Raw genomic sequence first — 11411 nt, 5'->3', positions numbered from 1 at the left:
TTTAATCAAATATGAAGGGAAATCACTTTACGTGAAAGGACGTCGATGGAATATGAATAAATTTACTGGAACTTAGGGTGAATTCAACTGATTATTGGAGAGAAATACTGAAATACGTATAAACATCCAGTGAACTGTGAAAAAAAGTTAAGTATACCTTACTTAAGCAGACCACTGAGCTGATTAACAGCTCTCCTAGGCTGGCCAGAAGGATTAGACTGTGAAGATGTGTGTAAAAATACTATGGAAAAATTCTGACGTTTTGGTTATCTTTCGAAATAAAACATTAATTAACTTTTCCTACTTTTGAAAAGTTATACACGCACCTTAAAAATGAGAATGTAAATTAGTATTCATGCCTCAATCATAATTCTTAACGAATATGATTCAGTAAGTGGAATGACTGACCCTAAAAAGTGATGTTCCTTTTTATTTTTTCGTCTATTTTTTTGCTTAAGAGTTTTTGCTGTAAAAGTTAAGAGCAAGTTTCAAAGTTTAATAACTTTCTTAAGTCCCGGGAGGCCTCATCAAAATGTTAATAGAGAATCAAGGACGCGCTGGGGAGTACGGCACATTTAGTATAAATTTATTACCACAAGGTCGTATTGATCTATTTTATGTATTGATCACACTGAATACATATACTTGAAGCTTTATTTAAATTTCATACTGGCAATTTCAGCGAAGAAAAAAATCAAAACTTATTTGCTCTATCTGCACTTATTACCATTAGGGCCGAATATTTAATCTGCAATCATTACATATATTTCCCTTCATTCCTAATACTCTTGGTCCACATAAAATGCATGAACTACTTTTCTGTTCGTTTGAGTAATGCATTTACTCTTGTAACAACTATGAAAAATAAATGATTCACTTACTGCATTATATTTTCATACTTCTACTAAACCGACAGTAAACATTATTTTTTTATCTTTATCTATAATTTGCACATATATTATAAACAGACTTCATTGCTCAAGGTCAACTTGATATTGCATACACATTCCGTACTCAAATAACTTTGAATGTAAAAAAGGGTACATTATCACGAAATATTCATTTGTAGCACGATAGTCATATATAGTAACTATGAATGGGGCAGTTTGTGAGCTTAAAAGTAATTGAATTCTGAATTAACTTATCCCATAAACTGGGATTAACATTTTCTGGCAGAGTCGTAGGAAAGCTTAGCTTGTGTGTTCTTGCGTAAATACAAAGACACATACACACACACATATATATCTATATGTATATAAATGTGCGTGTGTGTGTGTGTATAGACGCCTACACTGTCAAAAGGTTGTGTCGAGGCAGAAATTAAGACTATAGTCACTGCCATAATCATACTTTAAGAGCTCGACTGTGAATTAATCTCTTTATGTAGAAAACTTTCCAAACATTAGAGGACTCTTACACATTCTTAAAGATACAAAATGATTCGTTACCTCTGTTAAGAGTGACAGCGTAGGGTTGGAGGCTTATAATGGGTTGCGCTTGATAGCTTAGGCGACAATGACATATCATTAAATTCACGCACATTCTCAGCAAGTACTGACGAATTTTGTCATTATGATAATAACATTTTATATTTTCTATCATAATAATATTTTATACTTTCTATGAAGGTACTACAGTTACAATATTTTTAATGTTGTTAATATTTAAAATAAAGAGATTGGGCATTACAACATTGCAAATTGGGTTACAATTGCATTTTTTTTCTTTCAATGTGATCTAGCTAGTGTAACGCTTTCCTTGTATTGCCGCTAAACCCATCCAACTCGCATCTCTTTTTGTCTCACTGAACGCTTTAAAAACCCTATTGATATATTTTAAAAAATCATATGGGTCATAGGCCAAGGATGCGCTACAAAAGAGTTTGAGAAGAATACAGATCTAATTGTGGCTCGTAAGAATCTTTTCTGTAATTATTAATATGTCAACTTTTGATTTACTTAATTTGACTGTTTTTCTTTGCGGGAGGTATACGCGAAAATGAAATTAGCGTTTAAATATTACTTTATCGCTTGATGATACACGTGATGTTTAGCATACATTTTATTGTGAAAACCGCAAGACATACTATCAATAAAATTTAAATGTCATTTAAAGTCTCTGACATATTAAAATATATTTCAATTACAAATCTTTAAAGAAATTAAGAACTGGAGCCAAGGCTTTTCGGAACTCGTCAGCATCTTCTGGTTCGTAAATTTTATCCCCGGCAAAGGCGGTTACGTTTCAAGGTGAATTTGTTTGCTTCGACGTCCGTTTCTCTGAGCTGGTCCTACCAAAATTACGCTGAAAATCGGATGTGGAATTTTACTAAAATTATACCAAGTCTGGCCTGCTGATTGGCATCAAAAGGATTGGGGCAAGACAGGAATATAAATTTTTGAGAAAAGAGATTCTTAGTGTGGTGAATTATTGCTCAGTCTTGGCGGATGTTTGTGGCCCAGGACCATCTTAGTATTTTTACTTTTACGAAAGCCATGACCTCATAGTAAACGGGAATCACGTGAAATTGTTCGATGCATTACATGGTGTAAAAAATAATTGAAGAAAAGTGTGTGTGGGTGCGGGTGTGTACGTGTGTGTGCACGCGTGTGTGAATGTTTGTTAGTAAACTACATTTGCTCTAATTATAAACCAGTAAAAAGAAATATTATTATGACTTTAAATTAAAAAAAAAATCCTTAAAAAATGTAGTTCAATGAACCCCTCTGAACGTCCAGAAAAATTCAGAAATATTCTTAGAAATTATAAATGAAGTACGAGCAGTTTTGCTCTCAAACTGCTTGGCCGAGAGACTGGTGGTCTTGCCAGACCTGAATGGAAAGTAGTTCCATAATTCGAGCTCACTTCGCAAAGCAAAGCAATTAATGAAGCAATTTCAGCGCAATTATGGTGCAGTAAACTTCATACTCGTTTGAGAACAGTCACAAATAAATGGCAATATATTACCCGAGCGGGATCATTTAAACCAAAGTAAGCTCAAAGGCGTCTAATCATATCTGACCTTCTGTTTGTCCGTTCCAAATGTCAGTGTGCGAGAGTGACACACACACACACACACACACACACACACACACACATATATATATATATATATATATATATATATATATATATATATATATATATATATATTCATACATATGCATTTCATATATATATACTGTATGTATGTATATATATATATATTTATATATATATATATATATATATATATATATATATATATATATATATATATATATATATATATATATATATATATATATATATATATATATATAGAGAGAGAGAGAGAGAGAGAGAGAGAGTTGTACGGCGCCTAGCGCAAATTTACTAATGTATACGAAACAAGAAACACACACATGCATGCAACTTGTAGAGGATTAATCTCGACCTTGCATGCTGCATGCGACAGAATGTTAGTAGCTGAGATAATAACGTTTGCAACCGCCAAATGAAACTCTTATATTCAGATCCTGTAACTGTGAGACTTTCACGTTGCTCTTTGTAGGTTACAAGAAAATCATTAATTTGCACTAGTTTCGTCCTGTGTCTTCATTGTTTTTTTTTTTTTTTTTTTACTAACAGGCAATTTATTTCGACAAGCCTTGCTATACAGTTTATAACGGTTCAGCTTGCTACATAAGACTTCGTCTTTCATTAATAATAATAATAATAATAATAATAATAATAGTTGTTTTTATGGCATTCAATTTGTATAGAGAAGACAATATACAAATTGAATACAATAATAATAATAATAATAATAATAATAATAATAATAATAATAATAATAATAATAATAATCATATGATTAACATCTACCTCTTCCTTTTCCCCATTTCTTTCTTTGTCATCTTCCGACCCGGGCAAGAAAAGGACATTTGGCTGCTGTCAAATCGACATCTGCATTAAAGAATAAAGAAAGGCGACGTCCATTTCCGAGTCTTCGAGACGCTGACATTTCCCGGGAGGGCGCACACGCCGATAAATTTGATTTTCTCAAACACGTTAAGATGGTTTATATGTTGTTGGAAACCTTTCAGGTCGACGAACGTAGACGTGTATTGATGCTAGACGCGCTGTACAAAACCACACGTGTACCTGTAGTTGAACCTGTCACGCTTGCACATGAAAGGTCGGAAATTTATGTCTTCTTTCTTGAAATTCTGAAATGCTGGACCATATATTTTCACATTTTTTTTCTGTATCGAGTAAATGTGTGACTTTATGCGTGTTCTATTTACCTATTCCGTATTCTATTTGATACTTTTCATCAGATTACTGGCCGCCTCCACTGTGCAATAAAATGTTCTTCCTTCCTTATGGGATATAAATATCATTATTGAAAACTTCCTGTCCGTCGATGAAATATTTTCTCAATTAAAACTTCCCACGCTTCAATGGAGACTTCACATTCTCAATTGAAGTCTTTGTATGCATCAATGAAAACTACGCATTTCATGTTGAAAACTTTTTACTATTCATTTAAAATTTGCTTAACCTTCAATGAAAACTTTGCACTCTTCATTGAAGACTTAACCAAGACATTAATACTGACTCAAAGATTACTAGACTTTTAGTAAATTCTTTGACTCAAACTGTCCCCCTCTTTAATAGAGTTATGGATTTTATCACAACACAGATTAAGGACCATGTCAATACCATTGAGAGGATAAGTCAACCGCTGTGTCTAATCTGAAGGAAGGGTAACTGCCATTCAAGAACCTTAAATGTTTTTATGTCACACGATTCTTCCAATATCCCTTAAACAAACGCCAAAGATAAAAAAAAACATTCGGATAAGATCGATTCCCCGGAGAGGGTTGTGGCATTCAACAAGGGTAAAATAATGAATAAACATAAAGAACGAAATAACAGGGAAGATTCCGGCAAAGGACCTCGGGGCATGCAAAGCAATTTCCAATCATAACAATTAGACCCTTTAATCATTAACGAGTCGTTCGTGTTTTACAGCCGTTCAACCACTTCAAGAATCAGGCATTCCTCCCCCCTGCTCACGAAAGAAAACTTGAACTCGGAGAAGCAGTCTTGGGGATGAATGTATTTGCTCTCCTGCCTTAATGAGAGAGAGAGAGAGAGAGAGAGAGAGAGAGAGAGAGAGAGAGAGAGAGAGAGAGAGAGAGAGTTTATCTGTACGTATTTATAAGTTCCATAAAAACTAGTTCAGGCAAACGTAATCAAAGACAAATACAGAAATACGAATGCTAATCTATATGCAGAAACACAAACAATCTCAAACTAATGAACAGACACACATATATATAATACACACTATCTATCTATCTATATATATATAGATAGATAGACAGATATATAGATAGATACCTAGACAGATAGATAGATGGATATATATGTGTGTGTGTGTGTGTGTGTGTGTGCGCGTGCGTGTCTGTGTGTGCCTTATAGTTACATAAACTGTCCCGGTATTCAATTCAGATGAGGGTGGAGTGGTATGGGCCTGGGCTAACAAAATCCATAACGTCTCTGTTGACGTAGGCAATGATTTTGTACTTAATAATTTATCGACTGCAGCAGGTTTCAAAAGGACACGGATTTTGTCACCTTATGAAAAATGTACGCAAGATAAATGATCTGTCACACGATCATATGTGATTTGTGACCTAATGTAGTATCTTCTTTTTTTTTTTTTTTTTTTTTTGAAATAAGGTCAGAAAATATAATGTGAATAAAAGGGGACTAAACTCATATTTGAAAAACGTGTTACAGAACAGTGAGCCTTCAGAGAGTCCTCATCCACAGATCATTGCTCAATTGAAAATGAAATATGCGTCAGCCATCACGAAAGTCCAAAGGCAAGGTAATCCATTTTTATGTCAGAAGGAGATGAAAATCCTTCCAGACAAGTCTGAAAGCGCCTATCAATATGAATCAATTTTCCGTATAAAATATATATATATATGAGTATTTAAGCTTCGATCAATGAAAGTGCTGTTGATCTGCTATTAAAGAAATATGAGCTGAAAGTGAACGAATAATTATTTCCATATTTTACTAAGTGCATATATATATATCTATCTATCTATCTATCTATATATATGTGTGTGTGTGTGTGTGTGTGTGTGTGTGTGTGTGTGTGTGTGCGCGCGCGCGTGTTCATGCGTTAATGTTTATTTGTAAAGCATCGTGTACGTCCGTAAACTGTTTCTGTCGATATGACGATACGCTGATGATATATAACAGGTAAACATTGCGTCAAATCTAGTCGCCTCCAAGAAAAAACAGACAAGAACTGTAATGAAATGATGTAGGCGGCGAGGTCAAGGAACGCCGGAACATAAACAATCGGTCATTGACGTTGATAGAACGGCGAAAAAAAAATAATAATAAAAAATAAAACAAAAGAAAACAAGATATTTTGTATCCATATCTGAATTCGATGATACGCACTCTATTTTATGATTTGTTCAAGTTTCATAACTCATGTCAGACCTTGGTTCAGCTTTGCACAAAAAATTATTATACAAAAAGGATATGAAATAAGGGTGTAAATTTGCTTTCGCCAGCGAAAGGTATAGAGCACTTGAGAAAATATCGTGTACGCATAACTCGCAGTAATGTGTTTGTTTTTTAGTTAGAGAGAGAGAGAGAGAGAGAGAGAGAGAGAGAGAGAGAGAGAGAGAGAGAGAGAGGCTCATAAATATGACGTACCCGGATCATGAATGAGAAATTCATGTTTGTAAATCAGCTTATGAACTTTTGTCATGCAAAACTTAACAGCATGGAAGGTATTCAAGAAGGGAAAATGTATAACAGATTTTCAAAAAGAGAGAATCTATGTTCCTTTTTCATAGAGAGAGATACGGAATCACTCTCTCTCTCTCTCTCTCTCTCTCTCTCTCTCTCTCTCTACAAGATAATTTCATATTTCCTGTTTTATTGTATTTGTTCCCGTAGTATATCAAATAAATATGCAATTATGTAAATATATAATATTTAAAAATACCTCGATCATACAGATATGACACAAACATGCATCCACTTTCAAACACGCCTACATCATACATATATAAAATCATAAATACACGTACACATATTCAGATATATATGTATATGTATATGTATATATATATATATATATATATATATATATATATATATATATATATATATATATATATATATATATTTATACACATATGTACATGTATATATATATATATATATATATATATATATATATATATATATATATATATATATATATACATATATATACATTATATATACATACAAGAACAACCTGTAAGTACCTTCCATACATTCCCTCTATAAGTATACATATAAATCTAAATCAAAGATGTCTTATACATTTGCCTTACACAGGCACGTGTGCGCAGAACGAAAGAGAAACGTCCCATCTGGCAATTTCCCACTGCAATTTCCTGCTTCCCAGAGATTTGTCGCGTCCAGCCTTGTTATTTACAGTCAATTACCGTAGCAACAGTCATAAATAACGGAATCAGGAATCAGAGACTATGAACTGACAAAGTGCTACATAAATTTCGATGTTAGCAAAAACAATGGGTGGAGCCAATGATAGAATTATGTTATTTGTTATAAGGCGATGTCTCTTTCACTACCTATTTTTTTTTTTTTTTTTGGGGCAGGCTGGAAAATAATGTAAATGCCAAATTTTGAACTTTTGATTTTGCATATCACAAAGAGTATCTTTATGCATAAGCTACATATAGTACACACACACACACACACATACATTATATATATATATATATATATATATATATATATATATATATATATATATATATATATATATATATATATATATATATATATATATATATATATATATATATATATATATATATATATATATATATATATATATATAAGAACAAAAACCGAAAATGAACTCACGCTTGATAACAACCAAATCAATTACTTCAAACGCCCACTCAGTACGCGCAAATCAGAAGTACGTTAACCACCCATAAAATACATTCGCACCACTCTCTATTTTACGAGTCCTTTTGGTCACCCTGGAAGCTAAAGCTCTTATATCATACCATTCCTTAACAGCAACCATAGGCTTGCCTCAAAGATTAAAGCATGAGTATTTCAGTGCAGGCTGCACTGAGGAGAAAATAAACAAGAGCGAGTAATTGGAAGTTGCTGTTTGTTCATTTTTTGTCTGAAGTCTAGTGTGTCTACTCTCTTCTATTCCCTTCGGAGTTCACAAATCTAATTGTAAATAGAAATCAAAACATTTAAACTGCCTAAGAAACTGAAATTGTCATGTATCCTTAAGTCTCTATTCGGATTCAGGACAGTTTGGTAACCTCGTCATAAGCCGATGTCAATATTCTTTCCTTTATCCTCCGTCCTCTTAAGAGCTCAAAATATCTTGTCTTTTAGAGTATGAAGTTGATTAACTGCCGGAGGTGTACTTCTTAATTAAGTGTCGTTTGTGTTTTCACTATACACGGACAGAAGCCAACAAGAATGTACTAAAACAAACTCTAAATAAACAAATATGGAAATATGGTAGCCTCGACTTTTACAGACTTATTTTCTTGCATTTAAAACCTTTATATTTCACTAAAATTGTCTGTAAATACGATATTTTAGTCTTAATATTAATGCATTTTTCATCTTAACCAACCTTTATATTAAAACCTTCAGATATAATTATTTGATGTAGATGTTTTCAGTAATGACAAGTAATCTCATTATCTTTTCTACGAAGCATAGACTAAAAGGGAAAATATTTTACATGTTTAGTAAATTGTGTAATAAAAATCATTTCCCTCCTTGGTCGATGAGCTCATTAACGTTTCATTTAATTATTGTCTTGCTAGTTGAAAAAGGGATGTAAATATGAAGGTATTATATTATTCCTTGCAAAAATTTTAATTAAACTAGATATTTTCAGCAACTTCCAGAGTTGTGTTCATCTGTTATCAAAAACCAACAAAAATATCATATAATTTAATTATGTTTTGAAGTTTTTACGAATTTCTCCACAGAGAATTTATTTATACCTTTTTTAAAGTTCGGTCTCTACATAAGAAACGTTATGAACTTTTTAACCGTAATTCCGTTCATATGAGTTAAAGTAGAACATTACGTAACAATGAGCTTTTGCAATTTCTCTCTTCATTCTGAGTGTGTGTGTGAGGATATGTGAGAAGAGTGTTCCAGAATTGTAAACTTTAACAAATGAAGATAATTTTTGGTGCCAATGGCTCTCTCTCCTAGGTTGGAGCAAAGCTTTATGGCTTTTTGCTATGGCAGAGTCAACACTTCGACAAGGGATTTCCTTGTACTTGGCTACGTGGTTAATGTATTGTTTGACATACTTTCTGGGGTCATAACTTCGCGTTCATTGAAGCCATTCTACTGAAATTCTTTCTTTAAATTCTTCGGACCATACTCGCATTCCAGTACATTGGGATCACGTCAGTGTAATCTGTGTCAGCTTAAAGGTAATAGTATACTTTCAACAAAATCCCTTGATTAGTATTTTACTGAAAGGCCACTGACGTTTTCCCATTCACGTACACGTTTCCGAATTATGATACGTGGCACACAAGATGACATAATACCAATCCCATAAGTCGAATGAACGAAAATTCTACATCCCATAGGAATTCTATTTAAATTTTTTTTTTTGTAATTTTGAGAGTCGGTGCATTCCAAATTCCATTAAATTTACGAATATCCCCAATATTCAGTATGAAAGCTGAAATACAGAATTAAACATGAACGTTACTTGACATCAATGAGAAATTAGCTGACTCTAAAAATATATTTTCGAATTTGGTTAATGGTGAAATAAAAATCCTTCCTCTTCATGCGTGCCCGTCTCGTTAAAATTTCTTTCACTGCGCAATTTGTAAGTAAAAAAAAATTATATGAGTGGAAAGGTATAAAAAAATATTCTTTATAAAAATTTTAATTAACCTAGAACTCATTTCCCGCACGTTCCAGGACTGAGCTCTTCCGTTATCTAAAACGGCAAAAATATACTGTGCTCTCATAATTACGGTTTGAAATTTTTATGACTTTGTCCACAGAAAAGGATTTTTCTCCCTTCTAATTTGCGGTTTGTATTAAAAAAAAAGTGTCGGCTTTATTTATTTTTTTCTATTTTCTATGTATATTTTGAGGCTAAAATTATGTGCTGATGATTTGATGGAAAATGGAAGGATATACGCTTGTTCGCAATTTAGGTGAGTGCAAGAACACTCCAAAACATTATGAAGATGAGGAATTCTATGTCATACACATACAACACACCCACAAACACTCACCCATACATACATACATACATACATACATACATACACACACACACACACACACACACATATATATATATATATATATATATATATATATATATATATATATATATATATATATATATATATATATGTGTATGTATGTATATATATATATTCAGAAATAGAAATAGAAAGTCAAATAATTTCCAGTTTCACGCGAGAGTAAATCAATAAAAATTAATGACCCTCATAACCTGTCGTATCAATTCCGAATTTATTGGCTGAAAAGTGCAGGGAAAATGTTCCGACTTACCTATAAATAAACCAGCGGCATACCAGGTCAGATTTAAAGGATGTAGATGAAGGTCACTTATGTTATGGCGTCCAAAGTAAAGTTTGAATTGAGAAAAGCTACCTGAAATAAAAGAGAAGCAAAAATTAATATAAATCAGTGGACTTATGAATATTTTTAAGGTATATCTTTCTTTGTTATTAAAGGTTCGCGTGTATGTTCCTTCTTGGTAACTGGTATTAGTTATATTTGTTTACAAAATAACTTAAAGAAGATTGAAGGTCATATAAGACATACCGAATTAGCTTAAGGATTGCAAGCAAGTTCTAGCAATTGAAAAATAAAGATATTACAAGAATTTTAGGTTGCCAAGCCAAGCACTGGTGTGCTTTGGGCCATTTACCGGTCAAGCCAGTGAGAAAGGGAGTTGGAGTGGCTGGACAGAGGTCAAGAAAATAACGATGAAATACAAGGATCTGGATGTGGAGCCGGGAAAAAACCCCAAAGTTGCACTAAGACTGCACTAAGAAGCAATAGTCAGAGAGCTTGGACAGCAAGATTGGAGAAAGGGAGGAGGAATGGATGTCAAGTAAAAGGCTAAAAAGTATTTGTAGCATGCAAACACCCTTTAGCAATGCCTGCAGTGCACCATGTGAGGTGCACTGACGACGTTAACCGCCTGCGGGGAGGTATAAGGAAAAATCATGGGTACTAAAGACCGTCAGTGGACCTAAGAACGATGGTCTACAGCAAAACAAAAATTAACTTTGTAAAATTCAAAGCATTAAACATTTTTGTTTTAGCTT

The 11411-nt window shown here is 33.1% G+C and overlaps 1 protein-coding gene and 1 long non-coding RNA gene across 2 annotated transcripts in view; one reads left to right on the top strand and one right to left on the bottom strand.

Moving 5' to 3' along the window:
- Positions 1–10731, bottom strand: part of LOC136848803 (uncharacterized) — a 176804-nt gene extending 166073 nt beyond the window's left edge. The window contains exon 1 of the long non-coding RNA XR_010856144.1: positions 10627–10731. This is a non-coding gene — a long non-coding RNA (uncharacterized lncRNA). The remainder of the gene's footprint in view (positions 1–10626) is intronic.
- Positions 1–11411, top strand: part of LOC136848801 (nephrin-like) — a 290589-nt gene that overhangs the window by 9676 nt on the left and 269502 nt on the right. The window lies entirely within an intron of this gene.

The sequence above is a fragment of the Macrobrachium rosenbergii genome, chromosome 19 (genome assembly GCF_040412425.1).
Source record: "Macrobrachium rosenbergii isolate ZJJX-2024 chromosome 19, ASM4041242v1, whole genome shotgun sequence".
Classification (NCBI taxonomy): Eukaryota; Metazoa; Arthropoda; class Malacostraca; order Decapoda; family Palaemonidae; genus Macrobrachium; species Macrobrachium rosenbergii.
This window is presented reverse-complemented; position numbering and strand designations above follow the sequence as displayed.